This window comes from Gambusia affinis, linkage group LG21 (assembly GCF_019740435.1).
Source record: "Gambusia affinis linkage group LG21, SWU_Gaff_1.0, whole genome shotgun sequence".
In the NCBI taxonomy this organism is placed as follows: domain Eukaryota; kingdom Metazoa; phylum Chordata; class Actinopteri; order Cyprinodontiformes; family Poeciliidae; genus Gambusia; species Gambusia affinis.
In genome coordinates, this window is record NC_057888.1 from 18,205,358 (window position 1) to 18,221,195 (window position 15,838).

The 15,838-nt window shown below is 43.8% G+C and overlaps 1 long non-coding RNA gene across 1 annotated transcript; it reads left to right on the top strand.

The window, feature by feature from the left end:
- The first annotated feature begins 4,546 nt into the window (after nucleotides 1-4,546).
- LOC122824226 lies at nucleotides 4,547-10,572 on the top strand. Its single transcript, XR_006369465.1, has 5 exons — nucleotides 4,547-4,847; nucleotides 8,814-8,914; nucleotides 8,995-9,192; nucleotides 9,903-9,973; nucleotides 10,168-10,572. It is a non-coding gene; the product is annotated as an uncharacterized LOC122824226 (long non-coding RNA).
- Nucleotides 10,573-15,838: the final 5,266 nt, after the last annotated feature.

Sequence of the window (15,838 nt, forward strand, 5' to 3'; positions counted from 1 at the left end):
CTGGCCGGTTCAGCAGAACCTCTAAGAATATTAATATGTGCTCAAAACCTGTGGATCACAAACTCCTTGTATGTGGAAGGCCTGCCAATGATTAACACCCGTTGTCTAACTTTACAGCTCTGACTCACACCTGTGTGGGTGTTCTACTTTTGGCCTCTGTGAGCACCCATAGGTCTGTCCAGGGTCAACAACCCACATGGTTTCAGGTTAATGAAACCCTTGGTTGCTTTTCTATCTCTGCCCTCCTTCTGTGGCACCTGAGTTGGAAACCCAAATAAAAGACTGAATTTCAGAGAAATGTGTAAGAACTAGCATGGGTGCTGTTCATCTTGGAAAAGCCTATTCAGGGTTCCTTTGGGGATGAAAACTGCAAAGATTTGCCAGAAAGAAAAGAACTTTGAGGGAAGGAGATGATTATCTGCCTGTTCAGTCGCTTGCAGGTGGGTATTTGATGGGGGGGGGGGGGGGGGGGAAACCTCTTTTGCATAATTGCTACAAAGAAAGTAATAGGTAGAGGTGACATGCTGATGGACTGGTAGGTTTTACACAAATGGTACCCAGGAATATCAGTTCAGTGGAGTATATTCATACTCATGTTGGGGGAGGAGGGAGAACAGTGTATTAGGGCCATTGTGGATAGAAAAATTCTTTGTAAATAGAAAATTTATGCCTACAAACTAAAATTCTGAGAATTTTTTTTCTAGAAAAAAAACCTGTCAAATTTCTGCTAGACTTTTTTTTCTAAAAAAAAAAAAAGATGCATTCTGATTTTATTATGGATTTTAAAACTAATAATTTCTGATCAGCTTCAAGAAAGCTCAGTTATTCATCACTTTAGCTAGCTTTGAGCTAAAACCTAAATTACTGCAGTTCAGGATTGCTACAGAAGAAAATCTGAGTTAATCCAGCTGGAATCCTGATAATCACTTCTAGAGATATGTCTGTATCTGGGAACACTTCTATCACTTTAACTATGCACCACTCCATTGGTACTTTGTTGTGTGCTATCCATCTTTTCAAGAGATTTGGTACACTTTGGACAGGTCGATAGTTTTTCATGGAAATTTGAACTAAGTCTTGATTCTAATTCTACTAATATAAATAAAAACTGTTTTCTCATCCATCTTAAATCAGCAGCAGTTCATTGCATTAGTCAGAGAGTGTGCCAATCACACACCAGTAACTGTACCCTGTGTGTTTGACACCCACCTTAGAGTTACATTATTCAACATTCGTATCTGTAGAGCGGTACTTTGACACCTTGAGGCAGTTTAGCATTTAGATTTCGATGAGTCTCTTGCTTAAAAGGTAAATCATGAGCAAATATTCTTTTTTTTAAATGCCGACGAGGGAAATGTTCGGATTTGACAGCAAAACTATCCTAGTTAGACGAGATTAAGAATTTAGTTGTGCTTTTGGGGAAAGATCTCGCATCTCATTTTTGGTTTAAAGCGTTTTTGTTCAGTGTGGAATGTTCCATTTTGATCAGTGTGTTTAATTTTTGAACATGGGATGATTAAATACAATTTCAGCCATTCAAAACTGTAAAAGGCCTTCAGCACCGACAGGAAGCTATGTCGGTGCTGAAGTGATGTTTCTCAGCAGCTAGCCGTTAGCCTCTACTAGCATTCTTACTGTACTTGCAAATATGTGTCACCCTGGCACTAGGGAGTGACAAGAGTGACTATAATCCTCTGCAGACTGTAGTCTACAGTGGACTACAGTCTAAATATTCGCAAGGGTTAGAGACCAAAGCCAATAGCTAAAATCCACAAATACTTGAGACTGTCTAAAAATGCTTACAACTGCCAATTTTAATAGTTCAAGTGCCTAACATACCTTAATATCCATTAATATGTACAGTTTGAAGCATTGTAGCATTACCGCAGAAGCTAATATCTACAGTCTACTCTTGGATTGCCTGCTTTGGAATAATTTGACTTAATGTTCCACAGTAAGTATACCCAAAATTCTGTCAAATAAACAGTTTTCATGTCCTTTTCTACCTTTTTTTTGCATGAGTCTCATGAGATAAAATCTCTTTTTCAAGGTAGACCTGGCCAAGAGGAATGCATACAATTAAAATGTAATAAAAGTCGCTAAGTTTGAAATTTTAGCCCGTTGCTAACATTGTCACACCAAGTGTATGTGTGTATATATATATATATAAATTCTTCTTAAGCGCAATGGGAGAAATCCCAAAGGGAGATTAGAATCAAGTGGAATTGTATTGGAAGGCAATGACCAAGCTAAGTAGCCACTAAAATCATCTGTAAAACAGAACGACTATGCAGAATGCAGCTGGTTTTATAACCATGCCTTGTTTTCAAAAAGGCATTTCATTCAGAGATGTCATGTATTAACTAGTTGACACTAGTGAAGTAGATTGCTACTTCGCAGCGCTGTGAAAACATATCTCTGACCTTTCCAACAAACCAATGGCGTTTGAGGCGGCCTAAAAAACGTTCACTTGTCAACTATCTTCTGTCAATGAACACAGAAGAATACAGCAACAACAAAGTTTTTTTTTTTCTGTTGTTTTTGATTATGACAATGGTGAGACAGTCTGACTCCAGCAGTACGACTATAACTCAAACGCTTTCCCGAGCGCCGTTCCTCCACTCCGTGCAGTTTCTTAAAGCAGTTCTTGTTTCATCCTTCATCCTAGAGTCGGCGTCACCTCCTACACAAACCCCGCTCTCAACGCGAGTGTTTGTCAGCGTCTGCAGCGTCGTTTGAAGTTCTCACTCTCCTTGCAGAGAAATACTGCCATTTATGGCGCATAGCTCAGCTGGTGTCGGCCCATCGCGCGCCCACATTCTGGAGGTCGCCGGGGTTGAGCGAGGAGGACCGGCGTCGCCCCCAGATGATCGCGTGGTGAACAAAAAAGCAGACGGCGGGGAAAAAAAAAAGAAGCTGTGCAGTGTCCTACTGCAGATTTCCACCGTTTTCTTCCATGCATAATTCAAAGTAATATTTTCCCATTTTTACCGCCCCTAAATATTCATGAGCGATAAGAGCTCAGGGCAAACTTTCCCCGAACTTGGGAGATTCCGTGAAAACTCCCCGCTTCTTTCTCGTGTTTGTTTTTTTGGTTTTTTTTTTTGGACTGGGCCTTGTTTTCCTGTCGTCGCCTCCTATCGCAACATCCATCTTTACAACTACAACGCCACCGCCGCCTCCACCCATCCACCTCCGAGCACATGGTGTTGTGTTACACCATCACCGGCGAATGAAATAATGAATTCACGGTTCCACACAAAGGCAGACGAAGGCATATTTTGAGCATTCAAAGGACGGGAGAGCGGAGGGAGAGAAAACCGGGGAGGGGGGTGACGTGGGGAGGCGACATTCCCAAAATTAATTTTCATCTCCAGGGTTCATGCATATTTAATAAGAGAGCGCTTGAATATCATAGGGTAATGCTAGCCGGGCGTGCAGGCAGGGGCCCGAGCTGCAGAGAGAAAATAAACGACCGTGATCGTTGTCATGAGCAATAACTCTCGGCAGAGCTGCGAAACAAAATAGCCAGAAATGCTTTGATGAAGGAGAACCAGGAGAGAGGATGAGGAGGAAGAGGAGGGAGCAGAGGTTAAAGACTGGGAGAGTGATGGTCCCTTTGGATGCAGCAGCTGTGGCCCCTGCCGCTGTTGTTTTTGCAGTCGGGGAGAGAGAGAGAGAGAGAGAGAGAGAGAGAGAGAGACAGAGGGCAACGGAGCAGGGAAGCATGGGATATTGCCGGTTGATGACTGAGTGACAGAAGCTGACAAGCCCCATGGATGGAATCCCAGGAGGTTCTCGCTCGCCCCACCCCCAAACCCCCTAGTTCCCCTCGACATCTTCCTTTCAAAGAGTAAACACATCAGAGTCGTGCAAGCAAGCATGCAGAGCCGTGTTGCACTAGTAAACCTGCGCGCTCAGATTCAAGTTCACAGCAGGTTTTTTTTCTTTCTTTCTTTCTGCTCCCCTAAAACATACACGAAAAACACCGCAGCCCAAACACACGCCACCAGCTGCTGCTGGTAGGCTGGCAGGGTGTGCGTGCGTGCGTGCGCGCGCGCATATCAGCTCCCCGCCGCCCCTTCCCGTCAGGCCCCTACCTGCGCGCGCCCAGCCCGGGGCTCCAGGAGCGCCGTTCGCCTATTAAAAGCCGAGCTCATCCCGCATTCGTCCCGCGCGCGAGCACGGCAAAATGAGGCATGAAACAGCGTTGTCATGCTGAACAGAATTTTAATTACAGGCCCCACTCCTCCCTCTGCCGGCGTGAACGCTCCCACTTGGTCTAAAATAACAGTGGGGGGAATAAAACAGAGAGCAGAAATGAAAGAAGAGGAGGCAGACGGGGCTATTAGCACATGGCGCTGTCAGAGCCTGCTGAAAGGAGCCAGAGTGAGAGCCAGGAAGAAGAAGAAGAATGAAAAAACGATCCAACAGCTCGAGAGTTCAAGTTGCTGGGATTTGAAGCGAAGCTAAAGACTGACATTGATCTGAATAAACTTGCTTGATTAGGGTGGCTCTGCCTGCCGCCTCCTCCCCTCACCTCCATGCCGCTACGCCAAGCTCCCTGACAGCTCGGGGAGCCCCACTAACTCATCTCAGGCCCCCGGAGCGCCAACGCCCCGCTTGTTTTATTTCCCACTCGCTAAATTGAGTCGTAAAGACTTAGGAAAAATAACGACGCGAAGGAAAAAGGGGGCCTCGTTCCCGTTTTTGAGCTCATCAGTCGCCCCCCTTCCCTTTCCCACGAGTCCCAGGTGGGCCGTTTGTCGACCCAATTAAATGCCGTGACATGTAACCAGAGCGCCAGGATATTTACGGAACGCTGACCTCCGGCGCGGCTGAATCAGGTAGATGTGTTTCCCCTGATTAGTGATGGCTGTGTGCTGTGTACAAACTCAGACATATTTGTTAGCATACTTGCTAAAAGATGTTTCTAAAGTTTTAAAGTGAGTTTATCTTACATTGAGGTGAAATAATCCGCTGTCAATGCTGCCTTTGTACAGCCCTCTTTACAATAGGACAGCAAACTGGCTTGTATAATAATAACAGGGGAACTTTGAGTCTGTTGAGCCATTTTTTGTATTAATTTGACCAACTGAAAGGTCAAACAAGTTTCCACTTTCAGGTTTCTGTAAAAAATACAGTGCTTTTTGAAAACCTTTAAGATCTGATGTTTCAAATTGTTCATGATGCTGTCGTCCACTTTAACTTCCCAGAACTCCAGATCCTTATGTATATCATATTCATCCTCTTCATTCCAAACCTACCTAGTATGAGGAAAAACTCTTTCTTAGTCTCATCTGACCGAAGAACTTCTTCTCAAGACTTCTTCTCATGATTACTGAGCTTCTTTAGCTATGTCTCAGGTTAATGTGCTCAATGGCAGCAAAGAAAATTCACACAAAACAGATTATACAGATGGAAAGCTTAAATAATACTAATTTTCATACTGATGACCAGAAAAAGTTCTTTTTTTTTTGACAGACCTTCCCAACAACCAGTTGGCATTGAGACATTATGATTTAAAGTACAACCAGAGTGAAATATACCACTATGGCATTTTTTTATTCTTTCAACTGAAACATTAGAATCAAACGGACTGAGAACGCTTTCTTTAAATGCTCTTTTTTTTTCTTCTTTGTCTGAAATGATTTGTTTTAGCTACTGTAGAATTTGTATAAGGTCTTTTCTGTTGTAGCAAATGTGCTACACAGGTAAATCTAACGTTGACGTTAATGGATAATACCGTCTTGTCTTGTGGTCGTTTTGAAGCACAGGTGAACAAAATCAAGTTGGGTTCTTGTCTAATTCTCACACTCTGACTGTAGATATGAGTAGGTCTTGGCCCGTAGGTATTTTCTTGTATCCGTTTCAGATTCATGAATACCAACTCGGGTCTGCGTTATTTGAATCACTCTGTCCTCCAGCGTTTCCCATTTTGATGTGAAAGACTAAGAGAAACGGCTCTCTGTCTCCTGCTATTCTTACGCCGAGAAACATTAATCCAAGAAGATATGGATTAAAGATTAAAGGTTCTTTGGGACTCTGATAGACCCATAAAAGTAAAGCATAAAACACTTAAGATGGACCGGTTAAATTTCATTTTCAGGATTCACAAGGTAGTTGCCAATAACGATTTTATAAAAAAAAAAAAATTAAACTAGAGATTTTCCACTGAATGAATGTACTCCAATTAGCGTTTTCTTTTCTTCCAGTGTGAGATTATACTATTGGGGCAAAAGATACATTTTAAGTTTTTTTTTGTTTTGTTTTGTTTTGTAAATTTTTACCATTAAATGTGCATGCCACAAACCGAACATCTGGATACGGTGAGACGGACTCCAGGCCTTCAGGAAAACAGCTGCCAGGATCGCGGGGTTCATCTTAACTTAAGGCTCCTTTTGGTGGCTCACACCATAAATTAAATTCCTTTTATAGCCCCAAAGCAGATCAATGCCTCATATTCTCTGTTTCTCACCGTTTACTCATTCACCATTTCAGCATCGATTGGGATTCCTGTGGCAGTTAACCCGTGTTTAACAAAGGCAGCAGAATGAAAGGGCTGTTAAATTCAGTGAGGAGCAATACAATTCATTAAGTGTAATTTGGTGGCTGTGTACCTCATAAATCATCTTCTGCCGGGTGGTAGATCTGCACGAGGCGGCACAGACACAATCTGCAAAAAAAAAATCCCTTTTTTTTTTTCTTTCTTTCTTTCTTTTCCCCTGAAGCAGGCTATTGCTCTCAGAGACTGCTGCACAATAAAGCCACAAAAAAAGGACAATGCAAGATATACGGCCCTGTTAATATGCATAAAGAGTGTGTGCATTAAAAAATGCATATGTCCCGCAGCAGTTAAAGGCGCCCTTACTGTAAATATTGCACACTGCTGTAGTTCCTCACTTGGAGGTGGGTCACAATCTAGCACACATAAAATGGAAGCTCCAGGAGTGAGAAGTTCCATCAGTGCAGCGTGAAGGAAGCAGGGCTGACTCTGACGAGACGCGTCCCTCGGAGGCCAGCGGAAAGACTGACGTCCACACTCCCAGTTACTTGTTTTAGTACGAGCGCGTGCGCGTTTGTGTTGGTCGCACTTGCGGATGTGCCCGTCCGTCCGTCGGTCTGTCCGCCCCGTCAGGTATCTCACACTTTCATCACCCTTCAGGACTCGGCCATGTGTGAAGGGGGAACATGCCCAGTAGGCTGCAGATGAAAGCTTTACACACCGCCGCCGCCGAGTCACTGCAGATCTCCCGTCACTCATGGGCCCTGAGCAGCTGGACAAGTGACAGCGGTTTTTTTACTCCGAGGCCGGACGAAAGTCGCTGTCCTTCATTTCTTGTAGTTATTCTCGGGGATTTTTCCACAGCGTAGCTCCAAATTTGTCGGTGTGTATAATTTAATTTAAAGTTAGCGATGGATTATTATGCTGCAGTGCCACCGCTTGCCAACAAGACTTGTGTAAAGGTCAAGAGAAAATGTGCTTTGAAGTGAATTTCAAGGAACTTTTCATAAAATAAGTTACTTACCTTATTATGATCTAATAACTTAAGCTTATTCTTCCATGTCAGCATCTTTATCCTTAGAACTGAAGACAGACAAATCTCTCCCATGTCGGGCAGATGTGAAGCTTTAATTGTTAGTACGATGCATTTTCCTGGCGCATTGGGCCATTTTATATCACAATCAACTGTTACCTTCAGGTTTTGTAAAAATGCTGTATATATCAAACATGACTTAAAAGGAATTTGACTTCACAATTGAAATTGGGCTCTTGGTTTAAGAAGCTCCTAACTCTTTCCGAGACTCCTCTTCAGCACCACAACACAACGTTCCTCCATTACGCCTTTGGCATTGTTGTTAGGAGCATTCAGATGAAACGTAGTGTACATGATAAGCTCGGCAGATTCACAGTTCCACCAGGTGTAAGCTAATTGCTGCTGCCGCTAGTCTGGAGGAGCCGAGAGGAGCAGGCGAAGCTCGGCTGGACTCTGCAGCTCCAAGGAGGAGGTTTGTTAGAGCAAGTGTTCAGGCACCCTCCAAGGGTTTCCACAGGAGATTAAAGTATTTCTCAAACATGCATGAAAGAATCACAGCAGCACTCCAGGCATGTTTTTGATGAGGGAATAACTTTTGTAACTTATAAAACTCAGTCACTTTCCTTTTTTTCACTGTGGATTACAGTTTGTAAAGGTATAGCAACAAAATGAATAAAGAGGGTCTTGTTGATTCTCACAGATAGTAGTTTGATGCCAGCTGAAATTATTATGCCACTATTTAACATCACAGCTCCAATTTGTGCACCTAAAAGAAGGTCGACGCACCTACGTCCATTGCCTCTATCGGTTTTGCACTCTTGCAAACCACCATCGGCACAGCACAAATCCTCAACGTCAATATTTGTTCAGGCTGCGGGAGCCAGCTACTCTTTGCAAAGCTCTGAAGGGTGATCGGGATCAAAGAGACGACAACAGAGACAGCACCGTTTACTGTCAGGTAAAGCTGGAGTGTATCTAGAGACGGAGCAACCACATCAGACTGCAGCGTCCTGTGGCAAAAAGGAAAAAAAAAAATCACATGAATGATTTCCAGGGTTTGTTCTTCTTCTATCCTAGATGCTCAATTATGCATACAATTCTCCTCTGGACCTTCACCGTGGCAGCTGACAGATTGGTTAGGCAGTTCTGTGGGACATTTAGAAGGCCTTGGAAGAAAGAAAAGACAGCGAGAAAGAAATACTGTCAGCACTCAAGCCATTCATTGGTCCCTCAGAGACAGAACTGCCTAACAGTTTTGCCTCGGTGTATGAATAGGCCGCGTCTGTTATCACACGGCGGAGACACGAAACACGCAGGCGTTACCTGGAAGAAGAAAACGGAGCGTCATCCTGAACTCGAGGAACACAGCTCAGCCGGTAATATTTTTGGCACTTGGAAAATCTTTGATTTAATCGGGAAGTAACTCTCTTTATCCTGTGTTTCCATGGAAACGAAGGAGGCCGGGGCAGGAGAGAATAGGCGGGAGGTGTGATAAGGGAGAAGAGCGTCTTTCAGAGGAGCTGGAGGAAGGGGATGGCAACGGAGGAAAAAAAAAAAAGAAAGAAAAGGCGTCCGTCCGGTAGCCTTGTCTCTCGCTCCGGTTCACAAACACCGTCCCATCACCTCCGTGTCCTTGGCAAGCCTCCTCACAAAGGTATTTATCGGCCTTCGCTCTGTTAATTACCATCCAATTAGCTGCTCCCACAGTGGAACTGCAGCCGTCGTGCACAGCTTCAAGTCAGTCCACTTAGCAAATCCTGACACCTTTGTGTTCGTTGTTCTCTTCACACTCAAACTGGTTAAGGGCAGAATATTTTCTCAAAGGATCCGTCATAGTGGTGATATGTTCATTTACAGTGCCTTGCAAAAGTATTCGTATCACCTTTACTCACTGAGTCAGTACTTGGTAGAACCAAGTATTTTGGGGGATATCTGTCCAGCTTTGCTCAACTAGAGACTGCAAGTTTTGTACGTTTGTCTTTACCAAGCAGCTCAAGCTGACTTATATTGGCTGGAGAACATCAGTTCAAGCCGCGTTATGGATTCTCCGTTGGAGTCTGGACTTTGACAAAGCCATTTTAACATCATTTGACCTAAGCTACTTATTTGTAGCCCCTGCTGTTGTCAGCATCGTTGTCTTGCCAGAAGGTGCACCTCTGCCTGAATCTCAAGCCTCTTTCAGAGCCTCTAACCATCACGTCTGAGATGAATTGTGACTGAAACACGGGACTTTTAGAATAAAAGTTCAAATCATAAAGGCTTAGGGCTCCAACGCTTCAGACTGGCAAGGGAGAAACAGAATAGAGTAGCTCAGGTGGGACCTGGAGGTTGATTGAATGTTTTGGTTTCTTCTTTTTATTGTAGGTTAGAGGAATGGCAGGGAATTTAGTGGGAGACCCCCGGGGTGGAGACGTCAACTGGGAACAGAGCTCCAGGTGAGTGTTTTGATAGATGAGAGTACACAGGAATGAATCACAGGTGTGTTAATCTTCATTTTCTCCCGCAGCTACTCCGGGTCGATGAATGAGCCGGGCGACAAGTTGGGCGTTTCTCTTCTGAAATTCGTTTTGCAGGTAGATTTTCATCCATGGGAGGGTTTTTAATTTTTTAATTTTTTTTTTTTTTGCAGGAGGCCAGACATTTCTGTGGTGACACACGTTACTATTCAAGTGGGGTTCCAGAAAGATCCAGGCGCAAAGCGACACCAGGGGTTAGCAACAGCTATGAGGTAGGAATATTTGCCAAGAAGGTCTCTAGGAGAGAATTACCACAGCATTAACAGAGGATCATGACACAGACGGGTCGTTTCCGCTGGCTGGCAGGGTTCAGTGGTCTATTTTAATCTCCCAGTGCTTTTCCAACTACCGCCAGTTGGAGCATCACAGGAAAAATGAGGTTAAACTCAACTACCCGTTGCGTCACACTTGTGAACAAGGAACGTGACGCACAAGTATGTCTACTGTGAACCGTATGTTTTATTTTTTAAGCCCCCCAATCTCTCTTGCTATCCTGCTTGCGCCTCCCTCACACAAAAACAAACATGGCGCCGTCCACAGACAGATTTTTGCGTCATTCTGTGGCAGTGTTACAGTGGCGTACCTACTGCAGCCTTTCCACTGGCTCTGCAGCCTCTCTCATGTGGACGCGTGTTTTTTCTTTATCGCTTACAAAAACGTATTTGGTTTTCATGTTGTGTCTTTAAATTAAACATCTCTATTTTCTAATTCAGTGACTCCTGAAGGTAGTTAGTTGCGCTGGATCTTATTTGAGGGTATCAGACTAAACAGGTCTGGAGAGATATGTAGATCACAATATTAGGATTTGCACTGATACCAAATAACGTAGAGTTTTTCCTTCCACTGCACAGTGTCGCATGTAATCCCCTTTAAAATACACTGATGTTTGTTGTTGGAAGCTGAAAAAATTTAAAAAATAAATAAATAAAAGAAAAGGAAAAAAAAAATTGCATTAATCTCCTTTTTAAATATGTAGTGATTCAATTTGTTGGACAGTTTCGTCACTAAATGCCTGTTTTGGCTAATAGGCGATGCAGCTCAGCCTTGTCTGCTTCATGTCACTCGCTAGGCGTCTTTCATGTCAGCAATACAGGCTTATTAATGCGACGCGCCTTCACACCCCTCACAGACCTCTTCCATTCAAAAGCCTCTGAGGGGGAAAAAAAAGTTTAGAGTGACTTTTCTGGGGGTTGGGGGTTTGGGGGGTTGACAGACCCAGAGTGAGGCTGGCTAATTGGTTTGCTTTGAGGCTGGCCTACCAGGCTGTGGGCAAGGACAAGCATGTGGCATCGCTGACTTGTTAGCATAGAATTAGCCTCTGAGAGTGAATTAGAGGATGCGCCTCCAGCCACTAGCCATCACATGAGTGTATTACACCAGAAAAGAGCTCTCCCATCTTTCCAAGTGCAAAACAAACACACATTTGCATCTCGCACAGGCGCGTCACACACACACACACACACACGCACACACACACATTAATGCAGCACACACAAACTTATTAAGCTCATAGCCTGACGCTAAATACCCCGAGAGCTTTTAGCTTTGTGCTTTGCATTCATAACAAATCAAATTGAAGTTTCTCATAACAGGCTTCCACTCTTCTCCCCCCACCTCTCCCCTCGCATCCACATCCCGATGAAAAATGCCCGTCGTCGTGGGTAACAGGCGTATTTGCTGGATGAATGCAGACGGCGGGCATGTTAATGTGTGTACAGGCGGGTCAGTGATGAGGAGGTGTTTGTGTGTTTGGGTTTCAGTGAGCTGAGAGGCTGAGTCTGCAGCACATCATCCCACACACCAAGCACAGCGCCCGAGGTTGTAGATGAGTTCTTTAGGCATGCTGTGTGGACATCTCCCCCCTCAAACGCCCCCCAGCCCTACACACACACACACACACACACGCAACCAGCCCGAAACCCCCATGGACAGGGAGTATGCTGACAGAGCAGCTGCTGAAATGGACTCACACACACACACACACATGCACTGAAGGTTGCCTTTTCCTTCTTTGATCTGGCAGCCGTACTGCAGAGAGTTTAGTCGACGGCAGAAGCTGTTGATGTTTAGAGGTGATTATGGATGTGTGTTAGAGCCAGACGTCTGTCAGCTGACATTAAGATATAGGTCAGTCGTGGCGGAGGTGTCAGTTTTATTCAACTTCAAATATGGGCATTTTGGCAGATTAACTCTAGCCTATTAGCATATATAAAAACAACAACAAAAAAAAAACGTCAGAAAAGTTACAGTGTGTGTTCAGATCTGGTCTCTCACCTTTAGTGAGGGTTGGAGAACAGGTCAAAGGGTTAGGAGCAGAGCAACTGGACCTCTACATCGAAACACAATTCGGTGGAGCGTCTGATCAAGAACATCCCATTTGAAAAGAGACCCTGGAGATCCAGAACATGTTGAGTAGATTGTATTTCTATTTCACCACAGGAGCACCTTGGAATTAGCCTGGTAATAAACAGCACTTCGTTCTATGCTTCGCTTCATACAACGGGGTCTGGACCCTCGACTTTTGAGAAATGATTGCTTGCTGGAGTCTGGACTCTACTAAAGTTTAAAATTTTACCCAATCACTAACATTCTTTCATGACATAAGTAACGTGACAGTTTGACACTATGAAGCTTACTGAAACTCGCCTGCGCTGTGAAGAGAGATGTGTCAAGTCGAACCAGTCGGCTGCTGATATTAAGTCAATATTTAGAAGTGTGGTCAACACGGACTGAATGACTTTGTTCACTTCCTCTGTTGCGTTGAAAAAAAACTACAGGCAGACTACGATTCTAAAGGAGCGCCGAAAATCAATGTCATTGTTCTCAACTTTTCCTTCTCTTGGTCCGGATAAAACTCTACCAGAGGAATCCAGACGGAGCACTGAAGGGAGATGAGAATCGAACCAGAAAGTACCTAAAAATCTGGAAATGTTTCCATAAAAATGTGGAGACGGTAGATAAATAGACCTACCGCTGTTTGCTAATTAAAAGACGTCTGAAGGTATTACTTGTATTGAATTTTGTTTTGGAGAATCACAGTGAAGGAGGCACAATGCCGATTCCCACTTTTCAGAATTCCAGTTGTAACAGAACGCAAAAGCATGTTTTTCTCCACTGTTGATTTATGTTGATCCTCCACATAAAATCACAGTCTAATACATTTTTATTAAACGCTAAAAGGCTCAAAAAGGGGTTATGATTACTTGGCAAGGCACCGTAAACAGAATGAGCGGAAACTTCTGTCCGCTGGTATTACTTGAGGAAATGTAAGCAGACCAGCAGATTAATTTTAGGAATAACCCTCCGTTTTAAACTTTATGGTAACCTCGTCGTGAGTTTGGAGAAAATGAGAACATTCGGTTCATTGCTGGCTGTCGATGAAAGGTCAGGGGAAAAGCAGTCAGATTGATCCTGCAGAGAACACAAAGGTCTGAACCAAATTTGGCTGCATTTTTGCACAGAGCGTAGTGACCTCGCAACAAGGGTCAGCCGAGGGTGCTGCTAAATGAAAAAGATCGGAAACTCCCTAGTTACCTCCCAGTAATAAAACGCAGTCAAACAAGGATATGAATGTTTCAGTACATAAATCAAAAGTCGAAGGGACAGCTTGCTTGAGTGTGAGCCGGCAAGCTGTCAGCAACGTGCCATATTTAAGTCTGCGCAAATTGCAGACGCAGTACATGGAATGAAAAAAACAAACAAAAATATACATAACTGTGGACAGGTAGATTTACACATAATTCACTTCTGCACGTGGAGAGCTGACGCGAGCAGGAAAATTGCACATTAGGCCTGAGTCGGTTTCCATCCGCTGCAAAAAAATTTGGTGGGGAAAATTAAATCAGGAAGCTGGTTCTTAATAAACAAGGCATTATCTGAGGACTTCATGCATAAAGCCGCGTCAATCTCCACGTTTTCTGCTGATTCTATATGAATTGCAATGGCTCGCAAAAGAATTCACACCCCATGAACTTATATATATATATATATAAAATCCACAGTCTTCACTGTTTTTATTTGCATTGTTTTATCTACACAAGCAGGCACATAAACGTAAAGCAGAATTATTTGTATTCAGATTCCATAACTCCAGAACCTCCAGGTAATATTCAGTGCAACAAACTGCCCGTCATCTAATTAGTAGATAGCGTTTAATTTAATTTGAATATAAATCCATCTGGTCCGTTTGTTAGAACACATTAGTTTAGAGTGTCCAAATATCCTTAAAACGTTTAAAATTCATACTGCTCTCTTATTTGTTTATGTTCTTATATAACATACTACTTACATAGTAATAAATATGTCGTCATTTATGCTTAGATGAGATTAAACCATCATGAAATTTCATCAGCAAGGCAGTTCGTTCAGGAGAAGCAGATGCTTTTTAATCCCCATGGGAACTCTGGAGGAGCTGGAGAGATTCACAGCTTAAGCAGGAAAAATATGTTAAGAAGGAGAGAGCCACTGCTAGAATAAAGCCACGAAGCTTAGTAGGGGACACTGCAATCATGTCAAAGAAGGTCATCTGATCAGATGAAGCTGAAATGCAACTGTTTAGCGTCGCTAGATGTTGCAGAAAACGAACGCAGCACAAACCACATGAAGTCATACGTATAACAAAGAATGTTTCTGCACTACAAAAAAAAAAGAAAAACATGAAGCAAAATGTCAAAAAGTTCAACAGGTTTGAATATTTTCGAGAGGCTCCGCTTCAAGTCCCGCCTGCCGGACACCTGTGATGGAGCGGATACAGCATTAGCGCTGCCGAACAAGCGTTCGAGTTTTGGTCGCAGAATGCGAAAGAAAGGTCATTAGTTGTCCTTAGATGTAAAGCCGGGCCCAGTGGAAGGCTCGATGCACAAAAAAACATGTTCTCAAAGGACTGATTACAGCTTTGACCTTTCATCTGATGGCTCTCTAATTGAATCAGGTAGTAAATAGATGATGATAGTCGTGGCTGCAGATGACGAGGATAATAAAGAAAATGGCTTTTCCTCCTCCCCACGCGTTGCGGAAGAGGTAATAGTCGTAATTGCCGTTTTGAGTGGAGGGGTGCTGTGGAAAAAGTCAAAGACACAAGGATGACATGAATAATACAAGAAGTAGCGAGATAAAACCAGAAGCCCTGAGCTTGCACTAAAATAGAACTAACCTCGCAATTATTACTGACACAGAGTGAAAATGATCATTATGGGGACCATATACAGACCGTTAGTAATTTGGAATGAGCTACCGCGCTCAAAGGTAATAGCGCTCGCAGCAAGCAGAACATGAATTTTTAAAAAGTTTTCTACTGTAAAAAACAGAGACTATACCTCAAACAGCCATCAGACACGTGGATTGGGTGGGGGGGGGGGAGTAGGGAAGGCGCTGGTAAGCCGAAGTTACAGCTATTTGATGGCACATGGAGCAGAGAGCGAAATGATTGACATAATCAGAATCATAATAATTGCCACGGAAATAACGCTGCCAATCAGGCAATCATGTTGGTGCGCGGCGCTATGGTAATTGGAAAACATGGTGACTGACAGTATCAGTGCGAGCCGTCCCCACCAACACCTGCTAAACCGCGGCTGGCGCGGCGCCGCAGACAAAGGGTGGCGTTGAGTCACGAGAGAGAGAGAGAGAGAGAGAGAGAGAGAGAGAGAGAGAGACAGATGGACGAGCCGCTTCGCGAACACTCCGAGCAAAAGCGCCAGCCTGCTTCCTCGGGACGGTCTCCGGAAACGGCCCGCCTTTGAACAGAGTGTTGAGTCAGGGGTTGCCGGAGAGACGTGGGGATCT